This window comes from Manis pentadactyla, chromosome 8 (genome assembly GCF_030020395.1).
Source record: "Manis pentadactyla isolate mManPen7 chromosome 8, mManPen7.hap1, whole genome shotgun sequence".
Classification (NCBI taxonomy): domain Eukaryota; kingdom Metazoa; phylum Chordata; class Mammalia; order Pholidota; family Manidae; genus Manis; species Manis pentadactyla.
The window spans coordinates 71,750,924-71,775,170 of NC_080026.1; the positions used below are offsets into that span (position 1 = coordinate 71,750,924).

A 24,247-nucleotide genomic window follows, 5' to 3' on the forward strand; every position below is an offset into this window, starting at 1 on the left:
TCTGTTTAGTTTGATGTAGGCCCACTTCTTCATTTTCACTTTTATTTCCCTTGCCCGGGGAGATGTGTCCAGAAAAAAAATTGCTCATGCTTATGTTCAAGAGAATTTTGCCTATGTTTTCTTCAAAAAGTTTTATGATTTCATGTCTTTTTTATTTATTTATTTATTTATTTATTTTGTAGATAATTATTTTTTACTGAAGGGTAGTTGGCACACAGTATTACATTACATTAGTTTCAGGTGTACAACACAGTGATTCAACATTTATATACATGATAATTCTAGGTACCAGCTATCACCCTACCAAGTTGTTACAATATTTTGACTATATTCCTTATGCTATACATTACATCCCAGTTACTTATTTATTTTACAATTGGAAGTGTGTACTTTTTTTTGTTTTTTTTGTTTTTTTTTGTTTTTTGTGAGGGCATCTCTCATATTTATTGATCAAATGGTTGTTAACAACAATAAAATTCTGTATAGGGGAGTCAATGCTCAATGCACAATCATTAATCCACCCCAAGCCTAATTTTCGTCAGTCTCCAATCTTTGGAGGCATAACAAACAAGTTCTTACATGGAGAACAAATTCTTACATAGTGAATAAGTTCTTACATGGTGAACAGTACAAGGGCAGCCATCACAGAAACCTTCGGTTTTGCTCATGCATTATGAACTATAAACAGTTCAAATATGAATACTCATTTGATTTTTATACTTGATTAATATGTGGATACCACATTTCTCTCTTTATTATTATTATTTTTAATAAAATGCTGAAGTGGTAGGTAGATACAAGATAAAGGTAGAAAACATAGTTTAGTGTTGTAAGAGAGCAAATGTAGATGATCAGGCGAGTGCCTGTAGACTATGTGTTAATCCAAGCTAGACAAGGGCAATAAAACATCCACGTATGCAGATTTCTCTCAGAACAGGGGGTGTGAGGTTCTAAGCCTCACCTCTGTTGATCCCCAATTTCTCACCTGATGACCCCCCTGCAACTGTGCCTGTCTTAGGTTGTTCCTCCCTTGAGGAATCTTACCCGTCTCTGGCTAACCAGTCATCTTCCAGGGCCATACAGGGAAATGTAAAGTTGGTAAGTGAGAGAGAAGCCTTATTGTTTGAAATGGTTAGCTTTTTATTTCTTTGCATATTTATGCCCTGTGGCTTCTATGCCCAGCATTTGTCTTGAGGTATCTTTACCACTTGGAAGAATTATGATACTTGGTAAATTCGATATGAGGCACGAATTCTATTTAAGGGTTGTAATTAGGAAGGAAGAAGAAAAGCTGTAGAAGTAGCAGGCAGAAGAAAACATGGGAAGATTGATTATTTCTTTGACATATCTTCTTGTAGAGTAACTTCAGCATGTATAGGTTTTAAGCTACTACTTAAATTGCGCACACACATTAACGTAATAGGAGTATAGTTACATAACCAAAGCATATCTGTAATTACCAGCCATCTCCAGTGAAACCAAGAAAACCAGTTAGGCACCTTAGGCATTTGTGAAAACTTATCTATGATATGGTGGATATTGTCCAACTAAACTTGAACAGTCTGAGAGAAATCAGACAAATTAAAACAACCCATTCCTGGGGAATGTTCACATCCCTTATGTTCTTTTAACAGTAAATAGTCTGTAGTTGTAAGATTTTGGAGTGCTACAATTTGCACTTCTCCTAATTCTTGGTTGAGTTCCAACAGTATAGATCCAGTCAAATTTGTTGTTTTACTGTATGCACAGGCTTGCTTAGATATCTCCTTCCTCATTTCCATGGCAAGTCCAGGAACTGGTGGGATGAGTGCATCTACAGCTGTAGCAGTGCATGGATCTTTGTTGGGAATTTTTGATGATCATCTTCTGACATGAGTCTTCCAGAGAGTGCTGATGTTGGAAGTTCTTTTTCATATCGTATCTTAGTTCATTTTCGGGGTAGCCCAATTAGGCTTTGATCCTCTGTATAAACACAAACAGACCCTTGGCCTACACTTTTATATGCCCTTTATACCCTTGTGTAGAACTCATTGGAGGTTAGCACACAGGAACTGCCCTTTTTTTTTTTGTATCACTAATAGACTTACATGACGAATATTATGTTTACTAGGCTCTCTCCTATACCAGGTCCCCCCTATAAACCCCTTTACAGTCACTGTCCATCAGCATAGCAAAATGTTGTAGAATCCCTACTTCCTTCTCTGTGTTATACAGCCCTCCCCTTTCTCCCACCCCCCATGCATGCTAATCTTAATACTCCCCTTCTTCTCCCCCCCTTATCCCTCCCTACCCACCCATCCTCCCCAGTCCCTTTCCCTTTGGTACCTGTTAGTCCATTCTTGAGTTCTGTGATTCTGCTGCTGTTTTGTTCCTTCAGTTTTTCCTTTGTTCTTATATTCCACAGATGAGTGAAATCATTTGGTATTTCTCTTTCTCCGCTTGGCTTGTTTCACTGAGCATAATACCCTCCAGCTCCATCCATGTTGCTGCAAATGGTAGGATTTGCCCTTTTCTTATGGCTGAGTAGTATTCCATTGTGTATATGTACCACATCTTCTTTATACATTCATCTATCGATGGACATTTAGGTTGCTTCCAATTCTTGGCTATTGCAAATAGTGCTGCGATAAACATAGGGGTGCACTGATCTTTCTCATACTTGATTGCTGCATTCTTAGGGTAAATTCCTAGGAGTGCAATTCCTGGGTCAAATGGTAAGTCTGTTTTGAGCATTTTGATGTACCTCCATACTGCTTTCCACAATGGTTGAACTAACTTACATTCCCACCAGCAGTGTAGGAGGGTTCCCCTTTCTCCACAGCCTCGCCAACATTTGTTGTTGTTTGTCTTTTGGATAGCAGCAATCCTTACTGGTGTGAGGTGATACCTCATTGTAGTTTTAATTTGCATTTCTCTGATAATTAGCGATGTGGAGCATCTTTTCATGTGTCTGTTGGCCATCTGTATTTCTGTTTTGGAGAACTGTCTGTTCAGTTCCTCTGCCCATTTTTTAATTGGGTTATTTGTTTTTTGTTTGTTGAGGCGTGTGAGCTCTTTATATATTCTGGACATCAAGCCTTTATTGGATGTGTCATTTTCAAATATATTCTCCCATACTCTAGGGTTCCTTTTTGTTCTATTGATGGTGTCTTTTGCTGTACAGAAGCTTTTCAGCTTAATATAGTCCCACTTGTTCAGTTTTGCTGTTGTTTTCCTTGCCCGGGGAGATATGTTCAAGAAGAGGTCACTCATGTTTATGTCTAAGAGGTTTTTGCCTATGTTTTCTTCCAAGAGTTTAATGGTTTCATGACTTACATTCAGGTCTTTGATCCATTTTGAGTTTACTTTTGTATATGGGGTTAGACAATGGTCCAGTTTCATTCTCCTACATGTAGCTGTCCAGTTTTGCCAGCACCATCTGTTGAAGAGACTGTCATTACACCATTGTATGTCCATGGCTCCTTTATCAAATATTAATTGACCATAGTCTGGGTTAATGTCTTGATTCTCTAGTCTGTTCCATTGGTCTGTGGCTCTGTTCTTGTGCCAGTACCAAATTGTCTTGATGACTATGGCTTTATAGTAGACCTTGAAGTTGGGGAGTGAGATCCCCCCTACTTTATTCTTCTTTCTCAGGATTGCTTTGGCTATTCGGGGTCTTTGGTGTTTCCATATGAATTTTTGAATTATTTGTTCCAGTTCATTGAAGAATGTTGCTGGTAGTTTCATAGGGATTGCATCAAATCTGTATATTGCTTTGGGCAGGATGGCCATTTTGACGATATTAATTCTTCCTAGCCATGAGCATGGGATGAGTTTCCATCTGTTAGTGTCCCCTTTAATTTCTCTTAAGGGTGACTTGTAGTTTTCAGAGTATAAGTCTTTCACTCCTTGGTTAGGTTTATTCCTAGGTATTTTATTTTTTTTGATGCAATTGTGAATGGAGTTGTTTTCCTGATTTCTCTTTCTGTTTGTTCATTGTTAGTGTATAGGAAAGCCACAGATTTCTGTGTATTGACTTTGTATCCTGCAACTTCGCTGTATTCTGATATCAGTTCTAGAAGTTTTGGGGTGGAGTCTTTAGGGTTTTTTATGTACAGTATCATGTCATCTGCAAATAGTGACAGTTTAACTTCTTCTTTACCAATCTGGATTCCTTGTATTTTTTTGTTTTGTCTGATTGCCATGGCTAGGACCTCCAGTACTATGTTAAATAGCAGTGGGGAGAGTGGGCATCCCTGTCTAGTTCCCGATCTCAGAGGAAATGCTTTCAGCTTCTCGCTGTTCAATATAATGTTGGCTGTGGGTTTATCATAGATGGCCTTTATTATGTTGAGGTACTTGCCCTCTATTCCCATTTTGCTGAGAGTTTTTAACATGAATGGATGTTGAACTTTGTCAAATGCTTTTTCAGCATCTATGGAGATGATCATGTGGTTTTTGTCTTTCTTTTTGTTGATGTGGTGGATGATGTTGATGGACTTTCGAATGTTGTACCATTCTTGCATCCCTGGGATGAATCCCACTTGGTCATGGTGTATGATCCTTTTGATGTATTTTTGAATTCGGTTTGCTAATACTTTGTTGAGTATTTTTGCATCTACGTTCATCAGGGATATTGCTCTGTAGTTTTCTTTTTTGGTGGGGTCTTTGCCTGGTTTTGGTATTATGGTGATGTTGGCTTCATAGAATGAGTTTGGGAGTATCCCCTCCTCCTCTATTTTTTAGAAAACTTTAAGGAGAATGGGTATTATGTCTTCCCTGTATGTCTGATAAAATTCCGAGGTAAATCCATCTGGCCTGGGGGTTTTGTTCTTTGGTAGTTTTTTGATTACTGCTTCAATTTTGTTGCTGTAATTGGTCTGTTTAGATTTTCTGTTTCTTTCTGGGTCAGTCTTGGAAGGTTGTATTTTTCTAGGAAGTTGTCCATTTCTCCTAGGTTTCCCAGCTTGTTAGCATATAGGTTTTCATAGTATTCTCTAATAATTCTTTGTATTTCTGTGGGGTCCGTCGTGATTTTTCCTTTCTCGTTTCTGATACTGTTGATTTGTGTTGACTCTCTTTTCCTCTTAATACGTCTGGCTAGAGGCTTATCTATTTTGTTTATTTTCTCGAAGAACCAGCTCTTGGTTTCATTGATGTTTGCTATAGTTTTATTCTTCTCAATTTTATTTATTTCTTCTCTGATCTTTATTATGTCCCTCCTTCTGCTGACCTTAGGCCTCATTTGTTCTTCTTTTTCCAATTTCAATAGTTGTGACATTAGACCATTCATTTGGGATTGTTCTTCCTTTTTAAAATATGCTTGGATTGCTATATACTTTCCTCTTAAGACTGCTTTTGCTGTGTCCCACAGAAGTTGGGGCTTAGTGTTGTTGTTGTCATTTGTTTCCATATATTGCTGGATCTCCATTTTGATTTGGTCATTGATCCATTGATTATTTAGGAGTGTGTTGTTAAGCCTCCATGTGTTTGTGAGCCTCTTTGCTTTCTTTGTACAGTTTACTTCTAGTTTTATGCCTCTGTTCTCTGAAAAGTTGGTTGTTAGGATTTCAATCTTTTGGAATTTTCTGAGGCTCTTTTTGTGGCCTAGAATGTGGTCTATTCTGGAGAATGTTCCATGTGCACTTGAGAAGAATGTATATCTTGTTGCTTTTGGATGTAGAGTTCTATAGATGTCTATTAGGTACATCTGCTGTACTGTGTTGTTCAGTGCTTCCGTGTCCTTACTTATTTTCTGCCCAGTGGATCTATCCTTTGGGGTGAGTGGTGTGTTGAAGTCTCCTAGAATGAATGCATTGCAGTCTATTTCCCCCTTTAGTTCTGTTAGTATTTGTTTCACATATGCTGGTTCTCCTGTGTTGGGTGCATATATATTTAGAATGGTTATATCCTCTTGTTTGACTGAGCCCTTTATCATTATGTAGTATCCTTCTTTATCTCTTGTTACTTTCTTTGTTTTGAAGTCTATTTTGTCTGATATTAGTACTGCAACCCCTGCTTTCTTCTCGCTGTTGTTTGCTTGAAATATGTTTTTCCATCCCTTGACTTTTAGTCTGTACATGTCTTTGGGTTTGCGGTGAGTTTCTTGTAAGCAGCATATAGATGGGTCTTGCTTTTTTATCCATTCTATTACTCTGTGTCTTTTGATTGGTGCATTCAGCCCAGTAATATTTAGGGTGACTATTGAAAGATATGTACTTATTGCCATTACAGGCTTTAAATTCATGGTTACCAAAGGTTCAAGGTTAGCCTCTTTAGTATCTTACTGTCTAACTTGGCTCGCTTATTAAGCTGTTATATACACTGTCTGGAGATTCTTTTCTTCTCTCTCTTCTTATTCCTCCTCCTCAATTCTTCATATGTTATGTGTTTTGTGCTGTGGTCTTTCTAGGAGTGCTCCCATCTAGAGTAGTCCCTGTAAGATGTTCTGTAGAAGTGGTTTGTGGGAAGCAAATTCCCTCAGCTTTTGTTTGTCTGGGAATTTTTTAATCCCCCCGTCATATTTGAATGATAGTCGTGCTGGATACAGTATCCTTGGTTCAAGGCCCTTCTGTTTCATTGCATTAAATATATCATGCCATTCTCTTCTGGCCTGTAGGGTTTCTGTTGAGAAGTCTGATGATAGCCTGATGGGTTTTCCTTTATAGGTGACCTTTTTCTCTCTAGCTTCCTTTAAAACTCTTTCCTTGTCCTTGATCTTTGCCATTTTAATTATTATGTGTCTTGGTGTTGTCCTCCTTGGATCCTTTCTGTTGGGGGTTCTGTGTATTTCCATGGTCTGTTCGATTATTTCCTTCCCCAGTTTGGGGAAGTTTTCAGCAATTATTTCTTCCCTTTTCCTCTCTCTTCTTCTTCTGGTACCCCTATAATACGGATATTGTTCCTTTTGGATTGGTCACACAGTTCTCTTAATATTGTTTCATTCCTGGAGATCCTTTTATCTCTCTCTATGTCAGCTTCTATGTGTTCCTGTTCTCTGGTTTCAATTCCATCAATGGCCTCTTGCATCCTATCCATTCTGCTTATAAACCCTTCCAGAGTTTGTTTCATTTCTGCGATCTCCTTTCTGGCATCTGTGATCTCCCTCCGGACTTCATCCCATCTCTCTTGCGTATTTCTCTGCATCTCTGTCAGCATGTTTATGATTTTTATTTTGAATTCTTTGTCAGGAAGACTTGTTAGGTCTGTCTCCTTCTCTGGTGTTGTCTCTGTGATCTTTGTCTGCCTGTAGTTTTGCCTTTTCATGGTGATAGGAATAGTTTGCAGAGCTGGGACGAGTGACGGATGGAAGAACTTCCCTTCTTGTTGGTTTGTGGCCCTCCTCTCCTGGGAGAACAGCGACCTCTAGTGGCTTGTGCTGGGCAGCTGCGTGCAGACAGGGTTTCTGCTTCCTGCCCGGCTGCTATGGAGTTCATCTCCGCTGTTGCTGTGGGCGTGGCCTGGTTCGGGCAGCTACTCCAAAATGGTGGAGTCGCGTTGGAGCGGGAGTGGCTGGGAGGCTATTTATCTCCGTAAGGGGTCTCCCTGCTCCCTGCAGCCCAGGGGTTAGGGTTTCCAGAGATCCCTGGATTCCCTACCTCTGGATTAAGTGTCCCGCCCTGCCCCTTTAAGACTTCCAAAAAGCACCCGCCAAATCAAAATGAGCACAAGAAAAAAAAAATTTTTTTTAATTAAAAAAAAAAGAAAAAAGAAAGTGGCCACTCATTTTTCTTTATTCTCCAGCGCCAGCCTCAGGCATCTGTTCACCGGTCTTGCTGCCCTGTTTCCCTAGTATTGGGGTCCCTATCCCTTTAAGACTTCCAAAACAAAACAGCAAAAAAAAAAAAAAATGGTCGCTCGCTTTTTTGGTCTCCTCTGGCGCCAGGCGTCCGGTGCCCGCTCACTGTTCTTGTTGCCCTGTTTCCTTAGTATCCAGGGCCCTCCACGCACGCACTGTGTCTGCACTCTGGCCCGGATGTCTGGGGCTGGGTGTTCGGCTGTCCTGGGCTACGTCTCCCTCCCGCTCTGCCTGCTCTTCTCCCGCCGGGAGCTGGGGGGTGGGGCGCTCGGCTCCCGCGGGGACGGGGCTTGTATCTTACCCCCTTCGCGAGGCGCTGGGTTCTCTCAGGTGCGGATGTGGTCTGGATATTGTCCTGTGTCCTCTGGTCTTTATCCTAGGAAGAGTTGTCTTTGTTATATTTTCATAGATATATGTGGTTTTGGGAGGAAATTTCCACTGCTCTACCCACACCGCCATCTTCCACCCAGATCTATTTCATGTCTTATATTTAGATCTTTAATCCATTTCAAGTTTACTTTGTGTATGGAATTAGACAGTAATTCAGTTTCATTCTCTTGCATGTAGTGATCTAGTTTTCCCAGCACCACTTATTGAAGAATCTATCTTTTCCCCATTGTATATTCATGCTCCTTTATCACATATTGGCATGTTGTAATTTTTAGTTTTTATAAATATTGCTAGTTATCTTTGGATCTAATTACTTTGATGTAGTGATTGGTGGCTTATAGGCCCTGAAAGGTTGAGATACCATATAGTTCATTCATACCTATCCCTAAATCATTTTTCTGTCTCATATCTAGCTGGCCTTCCTTCCTTCCTTCCTTCCTTTCTTCCTCCCTCCCTCCCTCCCTCCCTCCCTTTCATGGAACAGATACCAATTTGCATAAAATATCCAAATTTTTAGTGTAAACATGGTAACTATTCATAACTATATTATGACTTATTTAGACCCACCACTCAGAGGGGGTCATATTTACTTGAAATTCTCTTCCACATCTACCTGAAATCCACTTGCTGAAATCATATAAAAATGTTCTTATAGCAGTCAATATTTTCTGACAGATCAATAGAACACGGTCTTTCTCATTCCAGTGGTGCCAACGGCCCTAATTTCTTTTCCTTGAAGCCACATGACTCTAAAATCTGTATGCAATTAATCTCATTCCTGCTAAAATCAGAAAAGCCTGACTTGCTGAGAGGTGGAAGCTGGATCACTTTCCAGTTCATTCCCGTGTTAAATATATATGGGTTTTTTGGAGACCAATGAAAACCACATGCTTTTCATTTTCTGTTTTGTTTTTCAGGTTTAAGAATCAGCCTTTTCACTCTCTTCTATTCTTCTTTGCAGTAAAATCAACCTATTTCCTAGAGTATAGCAAAAAGTTAAATGTTGATGCAGCTAGTAAAATAAGGGGACTACTAAAGGGTAAATGAATTGAGACGTGTTAGCATATATGCTTGTTGTGAAACAAAAATGAATAAAATATTAAAAGATATACAAGTAAAAAGGGTCTTCTATGCCAATCCTTTTTAGACTGAATAAATGTTTTCTCATGTGAAGCTCTATGGTCTGTTAGATTAATTCTTGGAATTGAATCTCTTATAAAAATGGTTTGGATTTTATCATTGTTTAATCCCAATCTGTTTGAGAAAAGAATTTTTTTATGGCATAGGTCTTTTACTATCAAAATATTCCTTTATTGTTATTGAATTGACCATTGTTAATTTAAATAAAATTATACTTTTAAACTTTCTGTTTAAAAAAAAATACAACAGTCACAGACTTGGTTTGATTTTTAAGTTCCAGCAGTGTGGGTGAAAAAGGTATTTCCAAATAAGGGTCTTAATTAACAAAGAAAAGTCAAAGTGCTTATTCTTTTCATTCTTTTCAGGGAACAGAGATAATTTAAATATTACTATCATGGCATAATATCATGAAATAAGACAGTCAAAATTAAAGACTCATTAAATGTTAAGGTTATTTGCCTAGCATATACAAACAATCTCTGAAGTCTGTTTATCTTACAGGACTAGTTATCACAGACAGATAGACAGACAGACAGGGACAGAGAGAATTCTTACAACATCAAAGCTTACAATGCGGAAAAGAAAAGGGCAGGATAGAAAGATGAATAAATGAAACAGCAAGCACATAATGTTTCGTATGCATATCACCAAGTCCTAAAATTTACGAAAGATCCATGAAATAAAAACGTATCTTTCAACATATTACAACTACATTCCTGACAACGATCAGTTTATATAACAAGTAACAAATACAGAAATGGATACTATTCTGAGAAAAATTTCTTAAGGATGAGTTTAAAATTAATTAGTTTGAAAAATTCCATTGAGTGAGGTCACAAACTTCTAACTTCCTTAGAAAATGTTAGTATGCTGCTGGCCAATATTTTTACTTCATGTAAATGATGCACCACCAACTTCAAAAGGATATTTAGTGTTGACCAATAATCCTTTTTTTCCCCCTCTAGTCCTATCACTAATCTAGTAATTTAGTGTCTGAGATAACTCTCCCCTCTCCTCAATCTCCAACATCTCTACCCTTCTCATTTTCCTTTGAGGATATTTTCTCTTGTCTCAGGAAGCAATGGGAACAGAATATTCCTGCACTTCTACCTGTACATCTCTCCAACCACCTGTCTAATATTTTGCTTTCCCTACTAAGGATGAGCAATCCACATTCCTATTTAAGTTCAACCACCATTTCTTTCCTGGATTCCATCTTGTTCTTCCTATTCAAGAGATATTGTGCCTTGTTTTTTCAGTATCAGTCATTTTTCCTCTTCTTACTGCGTCCCTTCAATCAGCTTCCAAACATGCTTTAATAGCTTCCATCTTAAAAAAACATTCTCTTAATTTTCTTCATTACACTTATGTCTTGATAGATTATATGTTTGTTTGTTTCTCTTTTACTGCCTGTCTCCTTCCATTAAAATATAAATTCCTGAATTCAGGGATTATATTTTGTGATTGCTATACCCTTAGTCCAATAATAAATGCTCAATAAATAAATGCTGAAGGATTAAATAAGTGAAAGATAGCTACCAATTTTTGAGTACTTGACACATGACAGACACTATACTATACTAACATTGTCTCATTTAATCCTTTCAACAAATTCCTCTTGTTATTCCCATATTATAGTTAAGGAAACTGAGGTTTAGGAAAATCAACACAACACAAACACAGCAGAGAAGTCATTTCAAATTTCTGAATTTATTTTATGAAATAGCTTACAAAAATTTAAAATAGTTAATGTGGAATCAATTACTCTTATTGATAAGAATTTAAATTAATTTTATTTTAAAAACTACTAATAAAGCATCTAGAATGTATGGACCTCATATTTATTCTGCAAGCCTACCCTAGAGCCTTGTGTTAATAAATACTTGTTAGGTACAATTTTTAATATTTTTTGTTTATGTTGTGTATAGTCCTAGCCCTTTATAGCAAGCCTTCTGGTTTCCATTGATGGTTGATAATGTATATGGTACTAAGAGGCTGTTTTACGCAGTGATGACCCCCAGGAAAAACAACTGGGCAGAGGTGAGGGGGTGCCTTCTTTCTGCTCCTCCCTAACCCCTTATCGAGTTTCTACGTCCAGGTTCCCAGGGACTCCTCTCACTGCTCCCTCGAAGTCCCAGCGCTTCCATTTTCCTCACATTCTAGTTTGAAGACCCAAGTCCAGCCAGGTCCCAAACCTCACCCCATCTCCACCTTCTTCTCTTATCTCCAGCCTTTCTTCCATTTATTTCCCTCATGTGATCTTAGACAAAACAGAAGTAGGTGAAGCATTCTCTTCAGTCTGTCATTCCTGCTTATGGGGTAACTCTTGTCCCTCTTTGGGTACTCAGTGACCTGTGAGTTTTTTTTCCTAGAATGGGAAGACAGAATGATAAGAGCGTTAATGAACTGCATATCAGGTATGGGGGCTTGGGAATAACTTAAACTTTTTGTACTTCGATTTCCTTTTCTGTGAAATGGTGATACAAATGGCACCTGCCTCATAAAATGTCAGCACATTGAATGAGGAGTGATAGGAAATCTTTGTGATGCAACTGAGTGAATCATCAACATCCCACAAGAGATTGCATCACTTACTGTATATGTCAGGTAAGCAATGGAAATATGTGATAAACATCATCAAGAATATATTATAAGCTAACATTTCTGGAGTTCATTTTTTATTGAATATCTATATGTGATGCCATGAGAGAAACAGGTGAGCCAGAGCCTTGTTTGGCGTTTGTTGAGGACTGGGAGGTATCGCTGGTATTGTACTCACCAGCAAGTTTACATGAGCAGATATGTATCAGCCTGAACTCTTGGAAGACCATAAAGCTACTTTTCTAACAATGGCACATTTGCAAGAAGTACAGGTACATTCATGAAGATAGTGGGAGGAGCTTTAGCCTAATGCAAAAAAGAAAAGAAAACATAATCAATTTGGCTACATGATTCAAAAGAAAAAAACAAATGACAAATATTTATTTTCTAACTTGCCATGTGCCAGGAACTGATTTGCATGATTTCTATCCATTCTATAATTTCACTCTCAAAACCACCCCGGAAATAAGTACTTCTCTTTAAAATCTAAAAGATAACACATGAATCTCAATTATTTAAGCTTAAAAAGTACTCTGTCCTACAACTCAGTAACAATAATACAAATAACCAGATTGTAAAATGGGCAAAGGACTTGAATAGATGTTTTTCTGATCAAGATGCACAAATGGCTAACAAACAAATGAAAAAATGTGACCTTGAACATGATTTACCTTCTGAAGTAAAACCCACACTTTCATTTAGATATACCTGTATTCAATTCCCAATATTGCTTATTTGCTGTTGACCTTGGGCAGGTTACTTGATATCTCTAAGTCCCATTTTCTTAACTGCAGAACCACAATAAGCTCTTCTAGTGGGATCGCTGGGTGAGTTAGATGAGATCGTACATGCAACATACCAATCCCAGTGGTTGGGGTCCACTGTGTACACTTAATAAAGGAATACAGTTAACGCTTAGCTACCTTCCAGTACTTCAAAGTCATTTTCATCCCCAAAGAAGCCGCTAGACTTATAAGCAAAGTGCTCATAAATAAAGTCAAATTAACCATTTGTTACTGAGCACTGTCCATGTGTAACACCTTATGGTGGGCTCCAGCACATGACCTGGGAGGAATGGCTGTGGGGTCGAGTTTGTGACCAACTGCTGACACCAGGGTATTCGGAATTACCAGTGCTGCTTCACAGAGTTTTCCCCTGCATTTTCTAATCTCTTCTCTGAGGTGTGTGGTTGGTTTTTTTTTTTTCTGTCTTGCCACTGGAATTAATCCTTCCCAGGAGACAATTAGAATTTTATACGTGACTCACAGAACAATGTGAAACTCACCCACAGATCCTGATCTCACAGTTGCTCCATTTATGACTCCAGCTCCTTCTTGCCTTTTCACATCAGATGCCTCTGTTGTCTTTGTTTCTTTATTACTATTTTTTTAATCAATTGAGCACAGTCAGTTGAAATCCTTGCTTAGCCTTGCAAGAAAGTTTCTTAGGTGTGTTTGGAACACACACTTAATTACAGTAATATTTCCTTAAAGTTTTCTACAGCCATCCCTTTCACCCTTGATGTCTGTGTATTCAAAACTTCAAAACTCATTTCCCTTCTTTCCATTGCTCTCCTATTTTTCTTGACATCCGTAAGCATGGTGGTTTCCTTCCTTCCTTTCTGCCTGCCTGTCTTATTTCCTTCTTTCATTATCAAATGTAAATTTCACTTTAGTTTTAAGTATGTAAGTAATGCATATGTAATTCACATTATATAAATTCAAAGGATTTACATAATCAAAATGTCCCCTTGAGCACTGAGCTCACTACCATTCCCAGAGACAACCACTGTCATTGTTGATATATATATGCTTTCATATCTTTTCCTCTACAAGTATTAGGTTGGATCATTGCTGTTTTTGTAGGTCACAAATGGTCAAATATTGACAATTTCATATGATTGACCTAATCTACACACAGACAGACAGACAGATAAATAGAGATGTGTAGATACACACACACACAGATGTAGAGTGTCATTTTGTGGATTTTTAAAAACATAAACAGAAGCATATACATATATTACTGTCTTTTCATCACATAATAATATGTCCTAGGTTAGTGCATGTAACTCTGTTTTTAACTGCTAATAAAATTCATTAGGATGGATCATTCATTTAACTTTTCCATTTCTTTCTCTCTGTTATCTACCTATTTATTTGTTGCTATTACAAATCCTACAATACTTGTACATGCCCTTTTGCTAATGAGATATTAAGCATTTATTTTTTAAAGCAAAGGTTTCTGTGAGGAAGCAAACTCAAAATAGGTTAGGTATTATTATCTATGGAATTAGTCCACAGCAAGGGGTTATAGTTGTTAATGTTGGCCCACTCTCTTATTTTTCCAAGTGGATATAAGATTTAAGCTTGAGATCATAGTAGTGAGACAGGGGCCAAGGGCTTAGACAGAATAAGGTGAGGGCCTCCGGAAAAAGCAAGGCAGGATATTTGCAGTCAGAGCAATGTAACTACATGCAAGGAAACCCCCTACCAAAACTCTGTGTTAACACTAAGCTCTAGAGTCATTCTTTAGTGAGATCAGTTAATATTCCCCAGATAAAGAAGAGTAGCACATGTTTTTATTATGCTAATCATTTGTAATCATGTGTAAGATTCACCTTAGCATGCTTAAAGGCCCAGGCCTATGTGCTGTCTTTCCTCCTTCAGATCTGATGAGGTGATTTCGCAAACTGGGCAAGTAATTTAGCATGCAGACCCAGCTGTAAACAACATAGTAAAAGGCAGGAAGGATTCCACCTTAAAGATAAGATTGCATTTTAACACCTAGGAAGTTTAAGAAGATTCTTAACTTACTCTTTAGCAAACAGACAATACCTCAGCCCAACTTGGGAGATGGGTAGGCGGCCTTTTGATATGCTCCCAGACCAAGATGCCACCGGTATCCCAGAGAAAAATCAAGGCAGGAAATTTCTTAAATTAAGTTAATCCTAAATATTTAGGGAGCACTTAACAAGTCCACCCCTATGCTTTTATTCATGTTCCCAAATATCCTCAACTGCCTATAAAACCCCTGGACAATGCACCACTACGGGTTCTCTTGTCCCCTCCTGGCTCACACCAGGAGCTCTGTCTGTCCTCTCACTGTATCTCTCAGTAAAAGTCTCCCTGGCTCTCCTACCTGAGGTGTTTGCTAAGTTCATTCTTTGACTCTGCAAACAAGAACCCCAGCATCAGTAGCAAAGGCAGTGATTGATACTTTTTAATTCTCTTTGCCCAAAGGTGACCTACCTGGGTTCAATACTTTTTGGGTTGGCTTTGAGGGTTTTCCAATTTTGTGTCTCCTCTGCTATTTGGCCTTTAGGAAATTCTCCTTGGGGTTGCAAGTGGCCCACCCTTTTCATAACAAATATGGGGAGAATTGCAATAGCTAGACTCTGTGCTTGTTAATTTGCCAATATGTTCCATTGTGCCATGGAGCTTAAATGACTGAACTGTATGGCTCCAAACTTTTCTGTCATCAATACCTACCCCCCTTATGTATTATTCCTAAGTATGGACACTTCAGAATTTATAGGATTTTCTTTTGACTATCAAATAATATTTATTAAGCAATGCATTTAGTTTTCTGAGGGTTTATCACAGACAAAGAAGTATATTGGTCATTCTGATGAACACGAGTGTACACATGTGACTGCAAAGCTGCTATGACTTCAGTTCAAAGTGAGGAAATGCAATATGTGAATCTACCTCAGACCCTTTTTTGGAGGTTGATGTATCACTTCATTAGGCTATTGTAAAGACTGAAAGAGGCTCTGAGCTTCTCTACTACTCATATTAAATGAATAAAAGCTGGGGCTCCACATAGTCTAGCATACAGTCTTATTAAAAGAAACAGCTTACCAAATAAAAGTGATTTGAAGCATTTGTTAGAACCTTCTGTAAAACATCTATGAGACTCCAATTTATATCCATGGTAAAATTCTCACTTCCCATTCCTTCAGAAAATTTTTGTTAAACCCATTTCCTTTACTCTCAAAATCTCTTTGAACCCATCGCTACCATGAAGATTCTCTCTTCGCCTCCCAATTTCACTTCAATAAAAACTTCCTCCAAGCCCAGCCCTGTGTGGTTCCTGCCTTCCTTGTCCTTCGTCTCCCTTCCATTTATTTTTTCCCTAAAAAGTTGTGCCCCCTCTCCTGTTGCATAATAATCTCAGACTTCTAAGTTAAAAAACCCATTATTTAGCAGATTGCCAGGAAGGAAGAGTGGAGATGGCCTTTCCCCAGCTGTAGAGAGCAGAGGTAAAGTCTCCCTCTCTCCTGGAAGCTGTTGTTTTAAACAAGAAGGAGCTGAGGTGTATGAGGCTAGAGTGATTCCTTAATTTTTAGCATCTGAAAATAACATGAGTGTAATGTATGTTCTGACTCTTTTCTTGGCACCTTGGAGGAAACAAACAGTAGCATAGAATTCTATGTGTATTCTCTGGAATGTGTATTTTCATCCTTGACTTCCTAAGAAGAAGTATTGGGTGTTTCCTGGGAGTGAAGGGCCACCCACTTCTGCAAAAACCTCTGGGGTCCTTACTGGGGGCAGAGAAGACAGGGTAAGGCCTAGAGGATGTGGAATTTTAAGCTCCTGGGCACTGATTGAAAGGAAGCTGCTTGATGGTTTGGCATTGCTGCAGGCGTTCTCACCCCTACCCTTGCTCTCCCTGAAGTCTTAGGAGAGAACATGAGAAAACAGTATCAGAACTTCTGTTGTTACTTACTTTATCATTTCATCCTTTTGATTTGTTTTGGTGTATGTATTCTAGTATGCATAATATATATCAATAAAAGAGTGTACAAATATGATGAAATCTGTGAGTGTACATAATTAAGAGTGCTTGCTCGAATTTTTTTACCCATATAGGTACATTGTCAAAAAGTGCATTTCTCCATTCATTCATTTATTTATTATTGGGTTTCTGCTCTGGGTCAGTATCTCCTAGGTGTTGGGGATGTGGCTGTAAAGAAAGTTTCAAAATTGTGGCTTCATGTGGATGGTTCAACCATCCTTCAATTGGGAATACTGATTAATAGTTCAGTCAGTAACTAATGAGACTCTTGCTTCAACTACTCTTGATAGATGAACTAGAAACAGAGTCAGCCACAAACCTGTGCAAACTGCTGGAAAATATGAGTAAATTCACCAAGAGGCAAGTACCTAAATCTAAATGTCTGGATTTGAACAGTGTAAATAGAGGATCACTTCCCTTCTCAGAAGAGAGGAACCTTAGAGTAAGTGGAAGGGAAAATGCTCAGAGACTGTCCAAAAGACTTACACTGTTGGGCTGCAAAGTGGAGGAAGGATGCTCTCCCTTCTAAACCTCCAGTGGCACCAATATCAAAGCATAAAGCAAATTTAGGTGAATTATTCTGCTAAATAAACATTTGGTGTAGGCATACTAAGTGAGAGTAGTAGTGTTAAGCTTTTACATGCATCATCTCACTACCAGGTAGGTATTATTATGTCCATTCTTTAGGTGGGAGTTCTGAGACTCAGTTAAATAAATTTCCCAAGGCCTCAGCAGCTAGTTAGGGAGGCTGGACTTATACCCAGATATGATACCAAACCCACATTCTTACCCCACATGCTGTACCACCCGAGGTGCGGGAGATTGCTGGAGGGATTGGGACAGAGATCAAAATGGAAATTCTGAAGAGGCAAAGTCAGGGAGTATTGTGATCACTGATCCTTTTCTTCCAAGATGTCCTGTCATAAATTCTCTTTCTGTGTTTGGTCCTTATGAGGAAACACATAAGAATAGAATTCAAAGAATATCTCAGAACACTCACAGTTATGTCAGTGGTCAGCATGTCATCAGATCCACAAGGAAGACTGTGCGGTGTGTGTGTTGGGGAGCGGTCGGAGGAGTGGAGGGGTCGGTTGGGGCCTGTGGGGTGATGGAGGTGCTGTTCTGGGACAAACAATGAGCTCTTTGGAGTTAGGCTTGGGCCCCTCATTCTGCCACTTACTGGCTGTATGGAGCCAGAGCCAGTTCTTCACCATCTCTGACCCTGAGTTTCCTCATCCCTGAGATACAGCTAATTCCACTTACCTCACAGAGTCACTGTGAGAACGAGGCGTAATACGTGCAGAGTGTCTCCAGAGCAACCTGGCACACACCAGGACTCTGTGAAGCTCTTTTCTTTTACCCTAGGGAATCCAATCCTCCTGCTTTACTGGTGAAGTGAATAAGCAGCAACAGATCCTACAAAGGAGATCTGTTCTTACTGAAATCAGAAACAAGTAGATTCTCATATCAGCCTATAAACCTTGCCCTCAGCTCTCATGTACATTATCTTGAATACTTGCAGCACCCTCTGGGTAGTGCTATTATTTCCATTTTGGAGGTAAGGAAAGTGAAACTCTTGGAGAAGTCCAGATTGCCCTGCTGGAAAAGTTAGAGCTAGGGGTGATTTTGCTCGAGTGGTGCTCTTTCTATCAGCCTTCGTCCTGCGGCAGGAAGAGGCAAGGATATTTGTTTCTACCTATTCAGAGAAAAGAAGCAAGCATGTTCCCTCATATTCTAAACCAGACCTTATTTAAAGGGAGCACAGAATGTGACACACCTCTCCTTCCTATGCTTGTTCTGTGGAAAGAGTATCCCAGAGCTGTTTGTGGAGGCAGAGGAAAGAGGAGGTGAGAAGGAACAGCGGAAGCATCACACATTTCCCCTTTTTGCTCTGATTCAAGTTTTCTGAAACAGGACTATTTGGAAACATGAAGCCTCAGGCAAGATGCTGCCCTGACTCTTCCTACTGTTTGACCATGTTTTAACATGTCTTGGCAGAGAATGTGATCCTACTCCGGAAGATAGCGCTGAGTCCCCACAGGCATATCATTTACCAGATGGAAAGCTGGAGAACTGAGGTCAACCTCTTTCAAACTGAGGCAGTATGTGACACTGGTTAATAGTAAGAGATCTGGTGTCAGACAGAACAGCATTCAGTTCACAGCTTTGCGGTTTACCAGCTCTGTGACCATGGGAGAGCCCATCCTGAATGTTCCTTCCACTGTGAAATGATACCGTACATTCATTCAGTGACTGTGGATGCCATGCGCTATTCTAGGCACAGGGGAGACAGCAGAGAACAAAGAAAACAGAAACCCTTGCTTTGGAGAGCTTGCTTTCGAGGTAGGAGAGGGACATAATAAGATATATAAATAAAAATATGTAATATACTAGCTCGTGGTAAGTGTAGAAGAAAAAGGAAAAACTGGGAAGGAAGATGTGAATTGGTTGGTGGGAAGCTGGAATTTTAGGATGAACAGGGCAGGCCTCACTGAGAAAGTGACTCTTTGATAGACGTGAAAGAGGAGAGAGCAAGCTATGCAGATTGCTGCTGATGACTCGTAGGTGGTTGCGCACATGGCTTCGTTGATCAAGAGAAAGGCTCCAGGCTAGTGATAGAATTTAGAAATCATCACCAAATAGGTGATATCATAGTTTAAGCCATTAGACTGAATGAGGTCTCTGGGAAGGGACTGTAAAGGAAGAAAGACAAATGGTCCAAATATGGAGCCCTATAGCATGCCAACACTACCGAGTGTGAAAGAGAAAATACCAGCAAGAGAGCCCAGGAAGGAAAAGCAAGAAAGGAATAGAATAACAAGGTGTGTGTGGTGTCCTGGGATCAAGATGAAAATGGATCTGAAGGCAGAAAGAATGCGGCTGATACAGTAAGTAGACAGGAGGAGGGCTGAGAAATGACCCCTGGATTTGGTGACACAGCAATCGCTGGTGTCTCGGGAAACACTGATCTCGGTGGAGTGTTGGGACCAAATCCTGCTTGGAGTGGGCGTAAGAGAGACAGGAAGGAGAGAAACAAGGGCAGTGTGCCCCGATAACTCTTTCAAGATGCTTTGCTGCAAAGGGAAGGAGAGAAAGAAACGTGATTTAATGAAGATAAAAGCGGGATCAGGAGAGGGATTTTAGTTCTTTATTATTCTGATAGAGGAAAACAATCCCAGACATATTTCTACTAAACAGAAACCTGTGTTAGTGGAAAAGATCCTGAGAGTGGGAAAAACAGGTGGGGTTTCCCATTAACGACAACTGGGACAGTAAGACCAACCATACAATTGTAACTGGTTGTTTCTGTCAAATACCTTCCGTGAGTCAGGTTCTGTATCAGGTCCTTGGCCTTTATGATTGTCCTCTAAACCCGTTGCTGGTCATTCCATTTTACAAACAAGGAAACTGGGGTTCGGTGTGTTAGTTGTCATGCTTTTGACCAAGGCTTCTCAAACTTCAGTGTGCAGATTTGTAAACATGTAGATTTTAATTCAGTAGTTCTGGGCTGGGTCGTAAGAGTTTGCATTTCTAACAGTGCTGCCAGGTGATGCTGATGCTGTTGTGGCCTCCGACCACACGACAGGTCTGAATCCCTGACCTGGCTGATAAAAAACCCAAGTTCTTTCTACTGCGCCATATGTCTGCTCATGTTCGTGGCTGGGCCACAGATTAGGAAACCAAGTGAATGAAGCAAATAGAGGAAGGACAACATCGTTTCTCCTGCTGTCTTACAGGAAGAAACCTGAGGAAGCTGAGCCACGACCTGTTTGCAGCACAAAGCCTACGTTTACTATCAGCGCATCTGAAACCCCGAGAATCTCCCACTCAGCCACGTCAGGGTGGTTGGGCCAGACACGCTTTTCTAGTCGTGATGAAATATTGGCTCACTCAATTCATTCTTATTTAGCCCCACTCTGGTCCCTGCTTCTGTAGTAAATGTATTGAAGTCCCACCTGTATACCCAGAGTGAAGAAATAGACAGCTGAGTTTATTGTAATTTAACCTGAAAACTTGCTTTTCTGCATCAGTGATGTATGGTACAAAGCACAACACTCAGATTTGTATTTTACACTGTGTTTTTAAAATGTGTTTACTTCCATGCTGTTTAGTTTAAATATTTATTTAATAAATACTGGGTCTGCTATTTATTAAATGTATGGCCTGAGCACATTGTGAACCCACACCTTCATCTCTTAAATGGAGATGAAGTTCTTTAATTTGCAGGGAGACAGCACTGCATCATGGTTAAAGTGTGGCCCCTGGGAAGATTAAAAAGTTCACATCTAAATGTTATGACTTTTTCATTGTGCTCTTAACTCCTTGAGGCCTCAGTGTTTCTCATCTGTAAAATGGGGAGAATAATATGCTTCCTTCTCATGGCTGGTCTAAAATCAAACGAGATAGTCCATGTAGAGATCAATAACTGCTAGCTCTTTTCATAAATATTAATGCTATTATTACAGAGCTTTTATGAACATTGATTGGGACACAGATGTGAACATGCACAGTGCGACACCTTACATGGAAAAGGTACTCCACACATCTTTGTTTTCCTTTCTCCTACCAAACAAAGTGGGCAGCTCTGGCATTACTTGATGAAGTTTGTTAATGGAAACTCAAAAAAGGGAGAGAGAAAGACAGAAGCACCTCAAGTATCCAGGGTTTTAGCAATACCATTAAATTGGACTGAGGCAGAACTGAACAATCAAAGAACTCACAGAAATACAATTCTGTCTTGAGCAGTAGGAAAATACCAGAAGGATGAGGATGGTGACGATGCTCTCAGAAATCTTGAGGTGCTTATGCAGAAAGATTCTACTGGCTGCCCAGCTGCTCACAGCTGTGCCCTCCCTCAGCTGAGAGGGGCTCTCTAGGCAGTGCTTACCTGGTGCTGAAGCAGCAACCTTTCCTATGATTTCCAGATCAATGTGGCACTATGGCCATCTTTGCACAAGTGTCTGCCTGTGGACTTTATTCATGCCATCTTGAAATGCCACCACTTCATCTATCCTAGGTCTTCAAATAGGATATGTACAGACAAATTTTTTTCTTTTTTTTTACTTTGGAGAGTACAAAAATCATGAAAATTCATGTAAAAGCATAATCTAATTTTATCATTAATAACTGCATACAGAATATCACTTACAATCATATTTGAAGGAATAACTTGCAGAAAGTGCAACAACTTTTTCATCATCTTAATTTAAAGTCCCCACCTATTATGTGCAAGGCATTGGGCTTTGTGTTGTAACTAAACATGGGCCCTGTCTTCCAGTAAACTGCAGAAGTGTGAGGGTACAACTAAGTAAAGGATGAAGGAGAAAACTGAACATTTCTTCAGCCAAACATTTCTTAAGTAAATACACTAACCTCTCAGAGGTAAAGTTCATCCCGGGAAATTTATGGAGGAGGAAACAGTTGAGTTCAATCTTCAAAGCTGGGTGAGATACAGAAGTGAATCATCAAAATCCACTCAATGTGCAAATTTGGACTTTCAAATCCATGTTTACTCACTATACTAACTCCTTGAGGCACAGGACTTCGGGAGATAAAGATCCTCATTTTGCAGTAACTGGTAACTTCCATTACGGATTGATTCCACAGAGTTAATTCTGCTCTCAAAATGATCCTCTCTGGGGTGCTGTACTGCTGGGATGGAGAACCAGGTGAGTCCCTGACGTGTAGGGATAAAAGAGTTTATCAGTTCATTAGCCACCACAACTCACATCCCAGCCTCCTAACATGAAACTGATTCTTATCCCCCTATCAGCTTCTCTCTCCTCTGCTTTTGCTCAGGCTGTTCCCTCTGTCAATAATGCCCTTTGCCTACTTCTAATACCAGTAACTCAACTCAGTGGTTACATTGACCAAGACATGTGACTCCACAGAGAGGATCTTGCTCTCTTGTGTTCCTGTAACACCCCGGGAGGACTTCTGCCCACAGACTATAGCTCATGGTACCAACGGTTGAGTAACCATTTCCCTGACATCCCCTCCTTTCCGTAAGCTCCTTGCCTTTCTGTCCCTTGGACACAGTCCTCAGCACACAGCAGGCATCCAATTTGACACTGTCCTTTACTGGACAAAGACAGTCCATCTACATATTCCATAATTCATTGTTATGTTGAGATTTATTTCTACTGTCTCATTTTGTGCTGTTTAAACTGTTTGTCTATGTTTCTACTACATTCTTTTGGATGGATTTTTTTTTTAAGTTCCTCTCATCTTCCATTGTGGTTTGAAGTCATACATTTTATATTACTGCATTCTAATTTGGTGGTTAAACTTAACATTTAAAAACCATATACTTCATCTTAGAAAGTCAAGTAAATTAGCATCTGTACACTCCACCTGAATGGTACAATGACCTTAGAATGCTTAATAGCTTGTCATTCTAATTTTGTGTGTAATTGCCTGGTGTCTTAGTTCACTTTTATTTTATTATTATATTTATTTTTAAATCATAATTACTTTTGCTGAAGAGCACTTAGCTATATATAAGTTGTTCTAATTCTGAACTTTCCATTCTGGTCCATTCATCTATCAAGGTACAATTTACCTGCAATTAAATTCACCAATTTTAAGTATAAAAGTTAATGGTTCTGTACAAATGTATGCAGTCATGTAACCACTACCACAGACATAACATAGACTATATCCATCATGTCACAGAGTTTCCTTCCACCCATTTTCAATCAATGCCCCTTCAATCAATACTGTCTTAGTTCAGGCTGCTCAAACAAATCACCACAGACGGGAGACCTAAATGACAACAATTCATATCTCACAGTTCTGAAGTCTGGGAAATCCCAGATCAAGACGCCAGCAGATCCAGTGTCTGCGGAGGGCCCACTTCCTGGCTTGTAGATGGCTGTCTTCTCATGCGGCAGAGAGCAGAGTGTGGAAAGAACTTCTTCTCATAAGGATGCTAATTCTATTCATGAGGGCTCTATCCTCATGACCTATCCTCTTCCAAAACTATCACATTGGAGGTTAGGATTTCAACATATGAATTTTGGTGGGGAGAGACAGACATTCAGTTCACAACCACCACTGTGCCCCAGACACCCACTGATCTTCTTTCTACCAATACTGATTAGACTTAAGTTTCTCAGAGTTTCATACAAATAGAAAAATTTATTGTGTATTATTTGCCTCTACCATCTTTCACACAGTATAATATTCTGAGATCTGTCCATGTTGTGTATATGAACAGATGGTTCTCTTTTATTGCTGAGAAGAATTCTGTGATATGGAAAAATCATGATGATTTTTATCCGTTAATCAACTGATAAATATTTGAATTATTTCCAATATGGGCTATTATAAAAAATGCTATGAACATTCATATATGGTTCTTTGTGTACACATATTTTTATTTCTCTTGGGGAATTACTTAGGAGTTAAATTGCTAAGTCATATGGTAAGTTTATATTTTTCTAAATTTCATCCTGTAATTCTGATCGTAGGCAAATTAATATCACATGCATTTTTTTAAATGTAAATATTTTTAAAAATGTGTTATGCAATATG

General features: G+C 39.3%; 1 long non-coding RNA gene across 1 annotated transcript in view; it reads left to right on the forward strand.

The window, feature by feature from the left end:
* Window positions 1-22,305: 22,305 nt before the first annotated feature.
* Window positions 22,306-24,247, forward strand: part of LOC130684498 (uncharacterized) — a 39,455-nt gene continuing 37,513 nt past the window's right edge. The window contains exon 1 of the long non-coding RNA XR_008998775.1: window positions 22,306-22,380. This is a non-coding gene — a long non-coding RNA (uncharacterized LOC130684498). The remainder of the gene's footprint in view (window positions 22,381-24,247) is intronic.